Genomic DNA, 20,457 nt, shown 5'->3' on the forward strand with positions numbered 1-20,457 from the left:
TGCAACCTTTGCATCTCGCTAACCGCGAGGCATCTTGCTAACCGTGAGGCATCCGGCTACCCGCGAGGCATCCCACTAACCGCAAGGAACAAAAGAGATTCAATAACCTCAGTTTAGTCTTCGTTAATCGTGAAATCATCTCGCTACCCGCGAGGAACAAAAGATATTCTTTCAATAATTCTTCTCTTTAAATGATTCTTCAAACATGATCAACCAACTCTTCATATCTACCAATAACAACTTATCAAAGAATAACAATTTATCAAACAATAACAGTTTAACAAACAAGTGACAATGTTTCAAACCATTTTTTCACTAATCCATGAAAACATATGCTTGTTTCTTGTGATAGAATCACGTTTCTTGGACGGTTTAAGGGAATCCCTATGCTTAGCTTCCCAGGTCAACATGAATAACAACTCAGAATCATAAATTTGTCTTACTGAATCAGCGACATGTTCGATTACCTCCCATATTGGAGGTTGGACGATTTCACCTTCTTTCGGAGTCGATACCTCTGCTTTAGTTATGATTGGAGTAGATGATATCTTCTTTTGCACCTTTTGTGGATATGGAATGACATGAGTATCCTTCGAGCTTCAGGGCACTTGATTCGGGGCCATCGTAATAACGAGGTAGAGAAAAGGGAAAGAGAACTCAAGAATCCGAAGGGCAACACGACGATGGTAGAGAGGGAGATGGAGATGGAGATGGGTTAAGGGTGAGAGATTGAGGAAGAGAAGGTAACTCCGGCATTATGACAAGAGAGCTTTTGCTTCTGAGAACTTCTGTGTGTGTCTGTCTTTAAAAGTGAGAGAGGAGGGGCCTTTATATAGACTCTCAAGAGCCAAAAGCACAAGCTAAGAATAGCAAAAACAGAAAGATAAGTTCGCGTACGTTCACGGCTAAAAATTTATTTATTTATAATTTTTTTTTTCCCATGAAGCAATTCGATTGGTGATTTTGAGAATCTAATCTTAGAAGAAGCTTGGCTTCCAAGGCTTTCACTTCTCTAAAAATACTCCCTCTTTTCTAAAGATACTCTTTCTACTCCTTCTCTTTTAAAAATACTCCTCCTTTCTTAAGGATCAACTCTTATCTAATAGACTGGAGGCTTAAGTTTTCCATATCAACCTATAGTTTCCAAGTGAATAAAGGCCATAATTAATAGTTTCAGAGTCCGATTTTTGATTCGATCATTCCGTTTGAATACTTTATGACTTAACAAAATGCGAACCTTTAATATTTGCAAAGTGAATGAAATACTTTTATTGAAGAATGTTGGGTACATTACAGTAGAGATGGAACGTGAATTGTGGCCAAATATTACTTTCTACGTTTGGTATTTATGGGTGTTGTAGACCATTCTTTTGGTGTGTTGTTGTTCGCATCCATAGAGGAAGTCAGCTCCTGTCTGTGCACATTGAGGTGACTTGGTGAGAGGTGTGTGTGTGCATCTCTCTCTCTCTCTCTCTCTCTCTCTCTCTCTCTCTCTCACACACACACACACACTATCACAAGCACACACATGTCTTTATGTGTGTGTTTGCATCACTCGCATGCGGGCACGGATAGAGTTGACCTGCAACTAGTTATGTGTGGAATTACAAAGACAAGTCTGCACTCAATTGTGTGATGACGATCTTGACATAAGCAATGTGCAGTCTATTGAGTTGTTGAACTGTTGAGCACCATAGGGCTGTAGCAAGTTGAGTGTGGTCACATGATAAGGTTGAAGATATGGCACAGTTGAAAGCAGAAGCACAACCCAATGGCAATGCAGATGAGGAACGTGCATCAAAGAAAAGGAAGGTAAGAAAGGGAAAGGTGATTGCTAATAGAATGAAGGTGATGGAGGTGAGTATTATAATCTCCCTTGGTGGGAAAGATATTGATATGAACCTTTTGCAATGCATGTGTGCATTCCTTGAGCAGGAGAGCTTGGCAGGGATTTGCTAAGTTGAGAGGGGTGGAACTTCATTCCATTTACACTTCCAAATGAGCAATGTAATGGTCTTTTGTTGTGTTGTGTATGATGATTTTGACATCCCTTTAGAAGCTATCCATGGAATTTGTCCTTTAGAAGCATAGGCACTATTGTCTAACCCTCTCTCATAGGAGCTGTCTGAATCTTCTATGTATGAAACTACTTGTATCATACTCTGATCCGTAGGTGCCTCTATGGGTTGCAAAATTCTTACCATGGCTGTATTTTTCTAGGGTAAAGGAAGCTGATGTCCCAACACAGGTTGAGGTTTTCTTGCCCTTGGACTGCGTTATTTTGTCCTACTTGGCATCTTGGAGGTGTTGCAATTGTAGCCCTTCAGGTGGCCCATATGGTCTTTCTCGAACATAGTTTCTATTGTAGAAACATTCGTGGGTGTCATGGTTTGTCCCATTTTTGTTCAATAGCACACCACTTCAATACACATTGCATTTGCTCATGGCCTCGGTTGCTTGTTGCACTACTAAGTTGGATGATCTCCTCCACAAGTGTCACATTTTTGTGTGGGCTATTGTCGTGTGTTTGGGTTCGTCATGTTTCCTTGGTTCATCCTTCTAATCACTTCCTCGATCATCTGATCAATGTCTGCCATAGTTGGGTTATGCCCACCCAGTTTCATCGTGGATTTGCTAGTGGTTGAAGAGGTGCTTCTTGTCCCTTTGTCTATGTCCTTAGCCACCTCCCCATATGCCTTACAGTTGTCTACCAAATATAGCGCCTCTTTTGGGACTTGCTCAAAAGTAACACATGCCTTTAAGTGCAAATATTTTTTGAGAGTATCATTTCGCAATCCCTCTATGAAAAGGACTGACAGTCTCTCACCCTGAGGTAGCTCTCTAGCAGGACATCTTTCTATGTATTGGTTAAACCAAAGAAGGCTTCCTTCACCTTTTCTTTCTCTTTTTGTCTAAATGCATAGATTTGGGAGATTGTATTATGCTTAATTCCTCTCTTTGAGAATTCCTTTGTAAATCCTCCAAGAAGTTGCCCTATGCTTAGGAATTCCCAGTTATTTAATGGTTGGAGCCAGGTCAAAGATGCTCCTTCTAGGGTCAATCCAAATCCTTCATATATTGAGTATGGAAATCGGCTACCTATTCAGCCCTCAACACTTGTTTGAAGATTGAAACATGAGCGTACGGATCCCCTGATCCATTATACTTTTGGGTACACACTTGGCCACTTGAGATGGTCGCATGCGTCTAGTCTCTACAACCATCTTAACCATCTCTGGTCCTCTTGACATGGTCTCTCTAGTTTTGTATTCTCCCCTTGGCACTACAATTGGTGTCCTCTCCGCCATATGTTCATCCGGTCGTTCTGTTCAATCTCGTGTAATAGTCGGAGGGATTCTAGTTGTGTAAGTCAAATCAGGTGCTACACTGCCTCCTCTGTGTGTGTTCAAAGAAACCGTACACCCCATTGATCCCATGGGCCCTGCATTTGAGAATCGTTGGTGCCCAAATGAATCTTTCACTCTGTTCTTATTGGACTTATGTACCCAGTTTCTAGTCTCGTTTGAGTCATTGTGGGTTTAACTTGCTCGGGGTTTACATAATATTGGTGGAGTGGTCCACCAAAGTATGTATACCACTCTAGCTCCTTACCATCTATAGGAGAGTATTTTTTAACATGCTTATCTATCATGACCACTTGGATACTTCTCCCCTCTGTGTATGTAAAAACATATAGTCCCTTGCAGTCAGTCAGCTCCTTGATGCGGGGTTCATCACATCTATACTAAAGTGTTTGTTCTCCATTATTGAATTTATATAGCCCCACATAAGTTCTATTGGTATTAACCTGCTCCATCTCGTTAGTGCGCAAGAGCATAGCATTTTGCTTGTCCATCTTGGATGGTTCATCTACTAACTTCTCATCTACTAACTCCTCATCTACCTTTTCCTTGGTGCCACTCAATCCCCATTTGTCCACAATAAAGGGGTTGTGAACAACTAGGTACATCATTTCCTCCTGATCAAATTATCTATCTTCGTTATAGTCCACATCTACAAGGTCCTTGAACTTGCTTGGCTTGTTTTCCACCTTAACACAGTAGTGGTCCATTCCATCCTTATAGATTTTGACTTTAAGCTCATTCTCAAATTGAAAGTTTATATACCAAAATTTGACATCAGATGTAGGTCGAGAAGGACCTGCCCCCATGGAAGTTCCTTCCTTAAATTTCACCTTGTTGAATTCCTTAGTTATTTTGGTGTATGATCTTTTTGATGAGGTATGAGAGAAACTTTCCTCTAAAATGGGTTCTAGTAAATGAAATGGATTTTGATTCACATTACCTTCAATTGAGTGGTTGCTCACTTGGTCTCTAACGTTAGATTCCTATTCTGGTACAATCTTCTTGATCACAAATACATAAAGAACCGATCTTACAAAATCCAAAGCTTGTTACCTCATTAGCTAACTTGTATTCCCGATTTGTTCTTACTTGTTGGGTCAAACTCTCTAGCACTTACAACCTGTCAAAAAATGCTTGATGGCTATGAGTTTATAGCCTCTCTTGTTAGATCAAGCTTTCAATCAACAAAATTTTATCAGATACTTTCAATAACTTCACAAATTTGCTCATAACATCCACAACTCAAGTCCAATTTCAATTTTGAAAAGATCACAAATGTCTTGGAGACTATCTCTATCTGTGGTGAAATTTTGCTCTTAATATGACTCAGAGGAACATGGATCGCGATCCATGTTGGGAGGCCAAACTGACTTTTCTTGGTACCAACAGAATCATTAGTAGGTCATTTGGCACTAGATTTTTTGAGAATGGATCCTTGGATTGAAAATTAGGTCAGTTTTGGCACTTGCTTAGAATGCTTGATAGTTCTGGTCTTTTGGCTTGGTTTTTTCTATCCAAATTCAGTTTTGAAATGATCACTAGAGTCCTTGTGATGTGCTCTAGCTATGGTGTAGGTTTGGTAACAAACTGTGTTAGAGGAACATGGATCGCGATCCATGTACCTAGTTGTTAGATTGCACTGAATCTTGGCACACAGCTTCCCTTTGGTCCACTGATGTTTGCTTTATGGATTTTGTGGGATTTGGACTTTTTTAGGCCACCCAAAAATCAATCCTTGAGTCTGTTCCAGGGTTTTCACCTTGAACTATTTTCTGCCCTTTTAACCCACTTAATGAACTTTTTTGACAATAATTGTTTTGGGAAATGTTCTTCAAATCTTACCAATTCTCTACCTGTCAAATATCAGATCAAAATTCCAATGAGGTACATGGATCGTGATCCATGTTGCACATCATTTTGACATGAGATTTGGTCAGCTTATAATCTTGGGTATGGTGATACTTTTCCTCAAATCTTTTTGGATTTGAACCACTTTTTCCCATCCAAAAGCAAGATTTGATGTCTGCTTTGCAATTTTTTGCTATCAACTGTTTTTTGGTGTTTTGATCAGGCTTTTGCACTTTTTTGCTGTGGAGTCTTTTGAAAAATTTGTTCCCTCTATTCCCAAGAGTGCGCTGGTCAACTATCGTGTTTAAATGCGAACCTGGTACATGGATTGCGATCCATGTTTGGTAGCATTTGGTCATGAAATTTGTCCTGCTGGTTCCCTAACTTTAGTTGAACCCAATTCTCATCCCTTTTTGAATTTGGACAACTAAAAGTTCAGTTTCCCCATTTTTTTCTCAATTTTCAAGGTTTTGTACAGCTTAGCCCAATTTCTTGATTTGGATGTTCTTTTAGCAACCTATTTTTGGCCAAACTCAGGATTTTGGTGTCTGAGAGTCAGTTTTAACAAATGAGATAGTTTCTAGTCAATTGACCAAAAAGATACATAGATCGCAATCCATGTTTGGAAGGCAATTTTGGAAAAAACTGCTCAGTTTGTCTCCTGCAAGCTTGTATATCCCTTTTTGCCAAGTTTTGTTGAGTTTAATTCAACTTTGAAGCTTTGACCATCAATTTTGCAAATTTTTAGAGCTATGGTCTTTGGTTCCAAAATAAGGTTTCGAAGAGTTTGTAACCTGATCTTTTGGCCCCAATTGATGGTGGAAATTATTACTTTATCTACTCCTATAAATTGAAATGTATCTACATACATAGATAAGTTTAACAGTGCAGAAATGACAATGAAATGTATGGTGAAAAAGTCATTTTCAAGCATGGGGATCAAAGAACGAAATACTTTTTGTACTTGTCTCACAGCTCTCTTTGCTCATAAGGAGTAGCACTAGATGGTCCTTGACTTCGGTCTCTACTAAGCACTAAAACTTCGTCTGGCTGCTTTACTGTCTAAGTGTAAATGGAATGGGTGTCAAAATCTCTGGAAAGGATTTTTCATACAACTAGGTCACTCACCACCTAAGGATCGACTTCCCCAACATCGACGCCAATGTTAGTGGGTCGTTGCAAGACAGACATTTGCAACATAGCTATCTGGTACTAACATAATGTGTCAATATGCAAGGAAGGAACTCGGGATGGGGCACAAAGACTCAATGAGATTTTCAATTTCAAAGAAGTGAACCTAAAGAACTATTTATGCATCTACAATAGCAAATCAACCACTTCCTAGTCAAAAAATCATCCTATGTCCAATCTCATCGCTCTAAGTCATCATGCATTTTTGGCATCCAAACGAGTTCGGAATGCAACAAAACTTAAGGAGAGGTGTTACCACATCTAAGGGCATAATCCTACCAAGTTTTGTAGTCATCTAGGAAGGTACATAAATCACGATCCATCCCAAAAAATGTATCAAAAACTGAAATAGAACTACACGGAAAGGTTCCCTTCAAGCTTAGAAACACTCTTCCAAAGTCAAAACATAAAAAAATAACCATTTAAGACCTCAAATCAGTGCATTTAGCTCATAACAAACAAGACATTGCAAACCACAACAGAATTTGAGAATGATTACACTTAGATTAAAGAGCAAGAGACAAGGAACACAATGTGCTATTTGGAATCGAATTTTGATTACTAGACAAGGAGAAAGGTTGATTACAACTTGTAGCAAAAGTACAGCTCTCAGTCATCGTCCAATAAATCCCAAAGATAATGATAATGTGTCCTTCAAAACTAAAGTTTTTGGCTTAAAAACTTGGGAGCCTTTCTCATGGCCATTGGCCACTTTACAAGGCTTGTAGGTTCTAAGTGGGTAATAGAGAATAATAGGCTAGTTACAATTTGAAAATCATCAATAGAAGAATTACAAGGCTTCTTTGTGGAAAAAAGGATTGAAACAAAGTTTGGCGTGTATTCGGGCTTTTAGGTGACAATCTACTGTATCCACCATACATTGGTTGTAGCTGCTAAATAGATAGGATATTTTGCAATCTAGCACCCCACCACCTATCTGCAAAAGTATTATGGAGAACAAGAGCATCGAGATCAGCCCACCCAACACACATAAAAGCGGTCAAAAACCTAGTAGCACAAAATTTATGGAGGGTTTTGGTAGGGACTTGAATTGAAAAAGAGCAAAAGAGAACTTGTGCTTCCCTACAAATTTGACATTGTACCCATTTGATACCAAAGTTTTCCTTGAAATGCCAAACCAGCTCTTTTGTAGTTGGAGGTGTTGTATATCACAATGAAAATTACATTCTTTGGACCACCACCTTGGCATTTGCCTACTGATAGGCTCCTATTAAATAAGGGAAGGTATCATATTTTAATGATGTGTTGATTTATGAGAAGAACATAGTACCTATTGGGGCATATGACCATGATATTGATTAGAGTTTTTTTTATGGAGATGCTTGACTCCTCAAGTACACCTCAAGTACAATGGTGAAACCAAAGCTGTGGCAAAAGTAATACTAATCTCTATGATAATACATGTATGGCACTCTTCACCTTGTGCACATACTTCTTTGCATCTTGTTAGGTATCACAAATCTCTTTTTTTTTGTGCTCATCAATGCATCCTATAAGATTGGATTCCACATGACATGGAAAGAAATTCGACCTATCTAAATGTTGGCATCCACTTCCTTTCAAATGCTGCATGAAAAGTTTAATCAGTGGGTCCTTTGCTACTATTGATAGGTGTATATAGGACATTAGTATGTGATGTCATGGCATGCAACAATTATGATTGATTTTTTCCATTTCTACCTAAATCTTGGGGTGAGTACATCTCTATCTCCATAATTTTATTCTCTTGAGTTGGTCTAAATCTGGATCATCTTGCACACCCTTTGAATTTTTCTTTTCTTTCAATGTACTTGTGGTCTCAAATTGGCGGCATGCTTTGCTATCTTCAGGTGTATCAATTAAAAATGTTGTGCAGCCCAAATAGTTCAACAAATGCCTCTCAATTCTAGATGTCCATCCATGAAACATATGTCTACTACTTTTACATATGAAATGTAACACTCTTTTCTCATGAACAAGCTCATCTACATACTACCATTTTGATCCTCACCCCATTGTGAAAATCTTTTTGGTGATTGCCTACATTTATCATCACAAACTAGTCAATGCACAAATTAAACACATCATGTCTGCACAAAATCTCAAGCACATAGCCTCTTTGATATCACAATAGATCAAACAATCAACCTCACAATAGAGCATGCACATGTAATATGTCAAATATGGTGTTATAGGCACAGACATTCTGAACAGACAAACACAGGAATCAGAATGGAACTGGAACAGAACACAGAAACATACTAATTCCACCATAACTTCTGCCTTCATATTTTCAAAAAGACACTGATCAATAGTTACATAGTTTGATAATACTAATGGGCAATGCCCTTTCCCAAGAACACCCCTTGGAATCCCAAAAGTACAAAAGTTGATATTCCAAATTCCACTAAGGTAAAACATCCAAAATTCCCTCGGCTTAACACCTGGCACAACCCAGTGGCTAGAGCCATAGGCTGACCTGGACCCACAATCCCTTGATCAAGTATTCTGCTCCCCAGCAACACCTTCTGTATCTGTCTCCAAAGCCTTTTCTGCCACAAAATCCGGATCCGCTTGCTTTTCCACCTCCGCTTTCGCCTGATTTTCCACTTCCGATTCCAATCCACCTGCCAAACTCTGATCTGGTTCCAAAACACCACTGCTCAGCTCCGTCGTCCACTTACTGAGACCCCCTGCAATTACTTCAATTCCCTTGATTTTTTTCTTCAACTCCTCCATCTCTGCAACCAGCTTCTCATTCTCCATCTTCAATGCCTCATTCTCCCTCCTAATGCTCTCCTTTCTAGCTAGCTGAAACCAATTCTTAAAGCGGTCCGTCGACACTTCCATATGCTCCCTCCAAAGCCTAGTTGCTTTATTCCACATCTCTTGCACATATTCCAGCACTTCCTGCTTCAAGGCATCCACATTCGAATCAGCTACTAAGATGCCTGTCATTCCTTGGTTCTGCAATGCCGCCTTCTCCATATCTGCCAATGGAGTTATTCTATTAATCAAAAAAACATTTTCAGTGGTGGTCAAATCAGGAACCTTGTCCCCCAATTCTTTAAATTGCTCATCCACTGCAGTCTTCAGTCCATCTGCCCACTGAGTGAAATCCTCAGCTACACTCAAAAGTTCAGCATTCCTTGCCATAGCCTCAGATGTAATCCTCTTAACCTCCTCCTGCAATCTTTTCTTATCCGACCTCTCTTGAAATAATTGCATCCTGAGCAGTTCCCATTCTGGAATAGCACTACACTTATGTTACATCTTCTCACTTTCCATCACCCTATGCGTCGCATCCTGATTCTGCAAGAACTCATTCAAAGCAACCAAACAGTTAGCAGCCTCCTCCACAGAGAAAATCCCCCTGGCCTCATAACTAGCACTGCTACCTGCCTTAACCTTCAAAATCTTTGGAACACTCTTCTTTGCAGCTCCACCCATTCCTTTCATAAACAGTGTGACCTTCTTACCTTTAGACTCCGACTTCTTAGACTCCGACTTCTTAGACTCTGACTCCATGGTGAAAATGTTCAACTTTGATTCAGACTCCTCCAAACCCTTCCAAGAAACTTTAAAAGGTGATTTGATTTTTTCAACTGTTGGAGACCCCAATAACAACTTCCTCCGCTTCATTCCACATAATGTTCCCTCTTCCTTCAACACATCTGCAACCGGTGTCTTCAAACCTGCTACTACTGAAGAAACCTCAAGAACATGCTCAAAGATTGCGGCCAAATAAGGCACCACTCGGCCCATGGCCGGTGTCCGACGCCGATCTCTCTTGCCTGTAAGCTGCATCCGATCATACAACATTGTTGCCCAATCAACCTTAATGCCTCTCTCAGCCTGAAGCAATGGTGCAAAAGCCTCCTTAGATATGTAAGCGGTCTTCTGCAAAATGCACACCTTCTCTAGATACCAAAACAAATTTGAGGCTCTGATTCCACCCGCATTCCGCACCATATAGTATGCCTTCGTCCCAACCGGATTTCCAGATTCCCCCTTCATCTGGGAGTCAGTCACCTTCCTCCCCTTAGCCGGCAAAGGCAAATACGGAACTTTGAAAACCTTGGACACCAACCTTGGTGTCAAGCGCACATCCCCTGTAATCACTCCATCACTCTCCTTAATCATGTTCCACTGCTGCTCAACGAACTCATTCTCTGCCCATGCATCCCCTGGTAGACATGCAAACTCATAAAGGCCTATGCGCTTGAGCCATACCTAGGTTTCCATCTCATTTGGGTTGAATGCTGCCACCATCGTCTCCACACTCCCTTGATCACTCATAGACTCAGCTTCATCACTCTCCACCTCAATGTGATCTTCCTGCTGCCTCGACTTAAACAGCTCCTCCATCTCCATCTTCATCGATCTGGTGTTCGGCATTGATTCTGACACATCGTCCTGCATCCCCGCCATCAGCTTTCCCTTGATATTTTCAGAAAACATTTCGCCTTTCTTCTCCGACTTAACAGTCAGTGAACTGCAACATTCGCACACTTGGATGTGATCTCCAACACTTCTCACCACCTTAATCTTATAATGATGAATTTTCTCCTCGATTCGGGCACGCCATGCAAGATTCACCCAAAAAATATTCGTCCTTAAATGAGTCACATCAGCACTAAGCGAGTTTTTAGCCTTGAAGTGAGTACCCCTACTAATGAGTACCCCTTGACCCTTTTTCCCAATTCCATTCCTCCGACTTTCCTCTTTCTGGACTTCCAATCCCACAGTCCAAATTCCAACATCCAGTCACCATTCGAATTCCAAATACTAGATCCCTGTACGGGTTTTGAATTGCAACAACAAGTTGCCAATGCTACCTCCAAAAATTCCGCTGCAACCCGCAAAACACTAACTCTGTTAACAATTTACTGCCAATATCCTCAGCCTTATTGACCATCCACACTTGGGAACCTCAGGAACCTTTCCATAAAATTTCTTCAGTCTGATCCCATTCACAGGTTTCAAAATCTTGGTTTGAAAGACATCTTTCAACAAAAATGTTCCTTGGACCTGTTCTGATTCAATCTGATAAGGTCCCAAATATCTCAGCTTCAACTTACCCGGATGTGGTCCCAACTCAGAATTATATAACATCACCCAATCTCCCTCCTGAAAAATTTTGAATTTCACCTGCTTGGACACCCATGCTTGTCTCCTCTTCTGCCCAACTTCCACCAAGTAGGCACTCTCAATTCTATCCTCTTCCAATTTAAGCAGCTCCTTCTGTCTATGGGAAATTGATTCCTCCGGACTCAACTTATGCTGAACTGACAACCTCAAGCTTGGAATTACATATTCCATTGGCACCACAGCTTCAATTCCAAACACCAATCTGAAAGGTGTCATTCCAGTCGCCACCTTAAAAGCCGTCCGAAAAGCCAATAGTGCTGAATCCAGCTTGTCATCCCAATCTGATTTGTTTTTCGACACAATCTTCTTCAAAGTTCTCACCAGCACTTTATTGGATCTTTCCGCCTGCCCATTTGCTTGTGGATGATATGGAGTAGATTTCTTATGCAAAATCATATGTCTAGATGTCAACTCCTGAATCACAAAATTCAAAAAATGTGCTCCTTGATCCAACACCAACTCAATAGGACATTTAAATCTTGTCATAATGTTTTTATATAGAAACCGTGCCACACTTGCTGCTTTATTATCTCTCAAAGCCACCGCTTCCACCCATTTGGTAGCATAATCGGTTGCAACAAGAATGTATTTGGAACCCATCCTCTTTGCCCGTGGCTTTATTGGGCCTACAAATTCCAATCCCTCCTTCTGAAATGGTTCCAATGGCAAGATAGGCTGATCCTGCATCCTATCCCCTTGTGTAGACTGCTCCATCTTTTGACATTGAACACATTCCTTGGCAAAACTATGTGCATCTTTCAATAACAAAGGCCACCAAAGTCCAGCTTGTAAAATTTTTTGACCTGTAATTTCCCCTGAGAAATGTCCTCCAGCTGATCCCCAACGTGCCTCCTGCAACACTGCTTTCTGCTCTTCATCCGGAACACATCGACGTATAATCTGATCTGCTCCTCTTCTATATAATGCTCCAGCTATAATCAGAAATGGTCTGCTCCTCAATGCAAACTTCTTCCTCTGATCCGGAGACATTGTCAAAGGTAAAAATCCATCCACCAGAAACTGAACCATCTAATCATACCAATTATCAAAAAACTGTCCTTCCACACGAAACAAATCCGCATCAGGCAATTTATCCGACACTCCTGGTAATTCCTCCTTATGTTCCAATCTGTCAAGGTAATTAGCCACTGCATGCTGAGTTCTTGGAGTATGGACAACTATATAATCAAATTCTGCAACATGAGCATCCACCTTGCTAATCTGCCTTCCAATTTTGGCTTCTTTACCAGAAACAATAAAGCTTGATGATCCACATGGAAAACAACTTTATTCCCCAATAGATAATGTTAGAATTTTTCCAAAGAAAAAATAATTCCAAGAGCTTCCCTTTCCGTAACTGTGTAATTCTTCTCCGGTGCTCTCAACATTCTACTAGCATAATAAATTGGTCGCAACCATCCCTTGATCTTCTCCTGCATTAAAACAACTCCTACTACCATGTCGGAAGCATCTACATACACATGAAATGGCAATTCCCAATTTGGTGGTTGAAGTATAGGTAAAACCACCAACATCTTTTTGATAATCTGGAAAGCCTTTTCTTGCGCTTCTCCCCAAACAAATTCCACTTCCTTCTTGGTCAAATGACTAAGTGGTGCGCTTACATCCGCCAAATACCGCAAATACCTACCATGCCATTTGATCTGTCCAACAAACCACATCACTGCCTTCAAATTGTCTGGAGCAACAGCTTTCTGAATTGCACTAATCTTGTCCCCATAAATTGACATTCGTTCTTGAGAGATGATATGTCCCAACAACTTTCCCTTCTGCACTGCTATTGCACACTTCTTAGGATTAAGTGACATCCGAAACATCCTACATCTTTCAAAACACTTCCGCAAATATTCCAGATGTCTAACTTTTTTCCCAAAAATCGAAAAATCATCCATAAAAATCCTCATAAAATCTGTCAAATGTGGCTCAAAGGTTTTAAATGTTGCCTTCAAGAACGATGGTGGTCCATTCTTTAAACCAAAGCTCATCACTGTATATACAAAAGCTCCCCATTCTGTGATAAAAGCAGTTTTTTCAATATCCTCCTTAGCCATTGGTATTTGATTGTACCCTGAAAATCCATCAAGGAAAGTGTACATCTCATGTCCCGCTACGTCATCCAAAACTAAATCAATAAAAGGTAATGGAAATGGATCGAAAACTGTTGCTGCATTCAATTTTTTGTAATCCACACAAACCCTTAACTTCCTAGACTTCTTAAGTACCACAACAATTGGTGACAACCATTCCGCCTGATCCATTGGCACAATGAATCGTGCATTCAGCAATTTGTCCAATTCCTCTTTCACCTGCTTGGCGTAATTTGGATTCATCCGATATCTTTGCTGAATCACTGGAACAACATCCGTTCTCAAATTTATATGATGCTTGTAAACTTGAGGATCCATGCCTTTCAAATCAGAATAATCCCATGCAAAGACATCAATATACTCCAATAGTACTTCCTTCAAGTCCTTCTTGAAACCGTCCTCCAAATGAACACTTACTTTTACCATCTTTGGATAATCCTCCGTCCCCTAATTCAGATCCTGTAAATTGTCCTCCTTAACTTGAGAAACTTTCTTTATCATCTTATCATACAGAGCCTCCGCTCTCTGAATTGCCTCCTTTGGCTCCAACTCCAAATCCTCCATCACAAATTTTTTTTTGGATTTTTCTCTCTTCCCTCTTTAATTCTGAATTTTCCTGTTCCACACCATCTGTATTCCTCTCCAATTGATCAATTCCCAAACTGTCCTCTTTCACTACATATTTGGCAATGATCCGCTCCACATCAACCTCGAATATCGGAACAATTGTTGGATTTGCTGCTAGAAAATATGCCTCTTCATCATCCTCCAATCCTTCAGACATGTTAATTGCTTGTGCCAACATCGGCTTCGTCGATTCTGACAATTCCTTCTTCGGCCCCATTGGTAATGTAACTTCTTTCGTTCCTTTCTTAACCGTCACTTCATTTTTTCTCCAGTCCTATTTTAGCTTAGCCGTGCGAAACCATGGCCTCCCCAACAACATAGAATAAGTATTTTTTGAATCCTTCATCCTGATGACTACAAAGTTTACCATAAATTGCAATCCATGATTGATAATATCCTGCCTCCTTAACATCCCCACTGGTTGAACTCTGCTCTAATCAGCCATGCGCACTTGAATGGAGCTGGTTCCAACATGACATCTTGCATCCTTAGAAATTCCAATTCCAAAAGTATATTGACACCTGATCCACCATCCAATAGAACATCGGAAAATTTGTTGTTATTAAATTCCAACGACAGTGTCCGTACTGAAAAATACACATCCTCCAGGCTAATCTGGCAACACTGAACTGTCTGCTGCACCTCATTCATACTCGGAGAAGTCTTTGACCTCCACATCACTGTATATAATTTATCCATGAAAATTGGAACTAATGACAACAACTGATCCAAGGTAAAATATATAGAGGAATTAGTTAACTCTTCAAACAAGGCATCTGTCCTTTCTCTTTCCTTCTCCTCCTTTTTTACCCCTTTCTCCTTCCATTTCAACTTGATCTGTTGTTGCTCCTTTTCCATCAGATCTTCAGCTACCTCATCACGAATCTCCTTCTACTCCTCCCAATCCATTAGAGGTTTCAACCTTGCTTTTGACCTTGTTGTCACTAATACATCTACTTCCTCTTGCAAGCATTTAGAACAATCACATTCCGACTGACAATCCATAGCCACTTCATTCACCCCCTAATCTTGAAACCATTCTACTACTATCAAACTACTTCCCAGTTCTTTGTTTACTTTGGCTGATTGTGTTGGTGGTGCCGGCACTTGCCCCCTTGGCTATTGCTGATTCCCCCCTTGATATATCCAATTTGGTTGATTCCATCCTTGTGGTTGTGGCTGCCAATTCTGCCAACGCTGCTGCTGATCCCAATTTTCCCCCCATGGGGGTCTTGAATTCTGCCATCCTCCATATCTCGGTCCTCCTCCAGAATTGAAATTTCCTCTGAATGATGGTCCCCCTTGATTAAACAGTGGTCTCAACCCAGAATACGATTGTTGTGTTTGCCAACCTTGATTATTGAACATCCTCTGCCTTCCTAATGTCTCTAGAAACACCCCATGGGTTTGAGGTCCTTGTTGCTAAATCTTCTGCTGAATCCTTTCTGGTACAACATCCCTGAAATTTGGATTAAACCAACATTCCTTTGTCCAATGCCCATTCCTTTGTACAATGAGGGGATTTTGATTCCACAAATTTCTGCACTCCCAACTTCTTCAATTTCTTCTCCACCAATTTTTCCACTCTATCATCTTTCCCTTTATCCTTAGACTTTTTCTTCAACTTCTTCTTGATTTTCTTCTTCTTATCCTCATCTCCTTCTGAATCCGAATCATCACTGGAATCCTCTTCACTATCAAAATCCATTTCTGTATCTGGATCAGTATTAGTTTTCGAATCCGAATCGGTGTCCGAATCCGAATCATCTGACCTCTTCTTTTTCTTTGACCTGCTTTTCTTCTTTTCTTTAGATGACCTCTTGGCTGCTTTCCCATGAGAGACCCCAAACCTTTTCTCTGCTCTTTGAGCTATTTCCACTAATGCTTGTAATCCACCCGCAACATCAACTCCAACAACAACATTCTTCAATTCCTTCCTTAATCCGTTCAAAAAATACCCAGCAAGCATTTCATCAGTTGGCCTTTCTTGAGCAGTCAGCCTTCTCACATATTGGTTAAACTTTTGTGCATAATCCTCAACAAACATTTTCCTTTGTTTCACTTCCCTAAGCTTGGTCAACACATCATGTGGAGTCTTTTCCCTTCTGAACCTATTCAAAAATGCTACTTTCAAGCCATCATAATCAGCAAAATGACATGCTCGAAAATTACTAAACCATTGCATAGCCTTCCCATCCAATGTAGCCTCAAACTGGCGCATCTTAGCTTGGGCATCGTAGACTCCGGTAAATCCTCTAGCCTGCCATCTTGTCTCGTATTGAGATATGTGGCAATCGGGGTCTTCCTTTGACTTTCTTGAAAAGGTCCAGAATTTGACGCGCATATCCTGCCTAGCCACCGCCATATTTGTAAGTCCACGTGGTTGTACAAGATTTCCTACACTGGTACTTCCCAACCGATCAGAAATCAATCTCCTTCTTGCCACTAATGCATGCTGAAAAACTGCAATCGCCAACAGCCGCGGAAATATATCCGGTTCTTCGTTCTCTACTTCTTCTTCCCACCTATCACTCAAATAATCCTCTGTTCCATCCAAATCTTTCACAGTATCATCAGAATCCTCTCCTACATTAACTCGGTGTATCCCACTATAATCCAAACTTCCCTGCAATTATGAACTGTGACCATCTCGCCCATAAAATTGCCGGAACCGCCTAGCAATTGACCTTGTCCAATACGGGAATGTATCCTCTTCTGCTTCCTCTAGAGTGCAACCAAACACCCATACCAACTCGCACTATTCTAAACGGCTTCCCTCCATTCAACTAAACCTTTCACCGCTTCAGCACTTGCTCCTACAAGAGAAACTTGAATTCGTCCATGCTACATCACACCTACACCGTGATCGCCAAGTGTTATAGGCACAGACATTCAAAACAAACAAACACAAGAATCAGAATGGAACTGGAACAGAACACAGAAACAAAATAATTCCACCATAACTTCCGGCTTCATATTTTCAAAAAGACACTGATCGACAGTTACATAGTTCAAGAATACTAATGGGCAACGCCCTTTCCCAAGAACACCCCTTGGAATCCCAAAAGTACAAAAGTTGATATTCCAAATTCCACTAAGGTATTCCCTCGTCTTAACATATGGCAAGAAAATGGGAGCGGTTGCCCCTAAATGCACATCCTTATTGTTAGTTTTCTCTAAATGCATCTGTCATGAGTGTGTTGCCATGTATATAGTAGTGATGTGTGTGAACACACTTAGGATCGCAGGAGCACTTTTTTCCTTCACTAGAAGGTTTTTCTCCCCCGTGCTTTATATATATGTTCATCACTCTAGGGTTGTCCTATTTTGTATTTGCACACTTAGTGGCATACTCTCTATTGTGTGACTTAAGCTTCTTCTATATTTTCAAGCTCTGTGTGCATTCTTGCAATCCTAACTCCAACAATTCGTATTAGAGCAAGTTGTGCCGGCATGGGCATAGATGCCAGTGTCGCCAACAACCCCTACTCACTTTCTATGATTTGGGTGAGATTTGCTAGGGGAAATCAAGTCGATAACTACTTTGGGTAAGCTTGTAGATCTTGGTGATCTTTTTTTGTGCAAAATGTTTTGCATTGCAAATTTTTTCATAACAAATCTTGAACAGTCTACTATGATTTGTGATATATAGCACAAACTTTTCCCTTGACTTTCTACTTAATTTGGGAATTTTCCACATCAGGTTCAATCTTTCACTATGTTTAAGAGCAATGATGTTTTCAAGATGTTATCTAATGATGACAGGCTAGATGGAGTCAATTATCCATTTTGGGCTTGCAGGATGTAACATATACTCTTGTAGCAGAGTGAACCTAGAGTGATACCACATATAGATATAATCATAAGGAGTACAAAGGTCTTCTTAAAATTGAATTGAGACATCATTAGAAATTTTGCAAACCAAGATAGGTTTTGTGGAAAAAGTGCAATTGTTTTATCAATTCAAGACTCTTTTGACTAACATAGTGGCTGTAAGCTCATAGCTAGTGAGTGTTTATTGTGAAGATTAGAGCACTAGACCCTGCGATGATTCCAAGTTGGAGATTTTTGAAGAAACCAAAGAGATAACAAGTTAGGGTTTTGCAAGAGTGATTATTTCTTGATGTATTTGAGATCAAGTAGATCTTACCTGATTAGAAACCCTGTTGTAGGAGACCCAGTGAGCATTATTTCTACTAAAGATAGTGTGAATCAGGGACCGTTGGCTCCCTTAGTGCCGATCATTGTAGAGTGTTTGTCTCCTACATCATCAGAGAGATCTTACATTATCATGGTTGAGGGATTCAACAAGGTGAGTCTTAAGGAGGTACCTAAATTGGAAGCGGGACCATCCTAGCAAGCACCCAGAATGAAATTATTGCAATTAAAGTATCAATTCAAAAACTACCAAAGTGCAAAGATCTACAAGAACACACAATTCCCATGAATAACATGGCTAAACCAGCCCAACAATGACCCTCCCAATGAATCCTAAATATGCAAAGATTGTTCAAGAAGAGATTGAAAAGCTTGTCAAATGTGGATTCATATACTGTATTGAGCACTCAGAATGGGTGTCTCCAATATTTATTGTGCCAAAAAAGAATGGGAAACTCAGAGTGTGCGTGGATCTCAAGAAGGTCAATGCCTCCACTAGGAGAGACCATTACCCCTTGCCGTGTTCGAAACATGTGCTTGAAAGTGTTGCAGGGAAGGAATCTTATAGCTTTTGAGATATGTACTTTGGATACAATCACACCTAGCAGCAACCATAGACACTTGGGGAAATAGACGACCTGAGTAACACCTGAGGGGGATGAAATGCCACCACCCATACATTTAAATATGATGGAAGCAATGCATATAGCTTTTGATGACCTACCAGATGAAGGCTTGACTGACATTGGAACCAAGAGCGTCTCAAAAGACTCTAGCCCACATGATTCGGAGTCAGAATAATCAATTGGAGTTGACTCTGAAGACGAAGAATCTGAGTTAAATCTTGGTGCAAGTGTGGGGACAAACCATTCAAGGCCCAGTGGTACCCGAGATAACAATCTATCCGGGAGAGGAGAAGACACGAGTAGTGATTCATCTAGTGATCACTGGAGATCGGCCATAATAAAAAATTAGACAAGAAGAGTAAGACATATAAGAGGACAATATCGAGCAAATGTGCATGCTAGAATAATTGAAAAGAAATCTACCATAGGATGGCTTAATTATATAGGGGCATGTGATGCTCATCAAAAGTTGGTAGATAACTGGGGTGAATACCTTCAAAATGTTATGTGGTGCAATCCACAAACCATTAACATTGCACAGTTAAAGGCTACAAAGAAGCCAAAGTTGAGCAGTACCGTAAGGAGACGACAAAATCAAGAGTTAGCTCAACAACAAAAGGAAGCGGAAGATAAATCACAGTCCCCAGAATAACAAGACCCCACAGACTTACATCTTGCACCTGAGCATTTCAAATCCTACACTATGGAGGAGCGTAAGGTTGTGTATACAAAGGCCCAAAGAACACCATTTGATGGAAGTAGTGGAGTCTATGATGGTCCAATGATAGTTAAGGAAATAGAGTTAGCAAACCCTGGTGAGGAGTCCAAACCTGTTTTCATTGCCCAAGATCTGATAGAGTTTGAGGAATATGTACTCAAGGAGATTCTCAAGAGATTCAAGGATATATTTTCTTGGGCATATCATGATATGAAAGGTGTTCCACCTTCTCTGGTGCAACACACAATTCCCATGAATAGCATGGCTAAACCAGTCTAGCAATGAACCTCCCAATGAATCCTAAATATGCAAAGATTGTTCAAGAAAAGATTGAAAAGCTTGTCAAGTGCGGATTCATATACCATATTGAGCACTCAGAATGGGTGTCTCCAATAGTTATTATGCCAAAAAGAATGGGAAACTGAGAGTGTGCATGGATCTCAAGAACGTCAATGCCACCACTAGGAGAGACCATTACCCCTTGCCATATTCGGAACATGTGCTTGAAAGAGTTGCAGGGAGGGAAGCTTATAGCTTTTTAGATGGGTACTCTTGATACGATCAAATCACAATTGCACTAGAGGACCAAGCTAAAACTGCTTTTATAACTCAATTTGGAGTGTTCGCATTTCGTGTTATGGCTTTTGGCTTAACCAATGCCCCTG

The sequence above is a fragment of the Adiantum capillus-veneris genome, chromosome 20 (genome assembly GCF_014529385.1).
Source record: "Adiantum capillus-veneris isolate H3 chromosome 20, ASM1452938v2, whole genome shotgun sequence".
NCBI classification, from domain to species: domain Eukaryota; kingdom Viridiplantae; phylum Streptophyta; class Polypodiopsida; order Polypodiales; family Pteridaceae; genus Adiantum; species Adiantum capillus-veneris.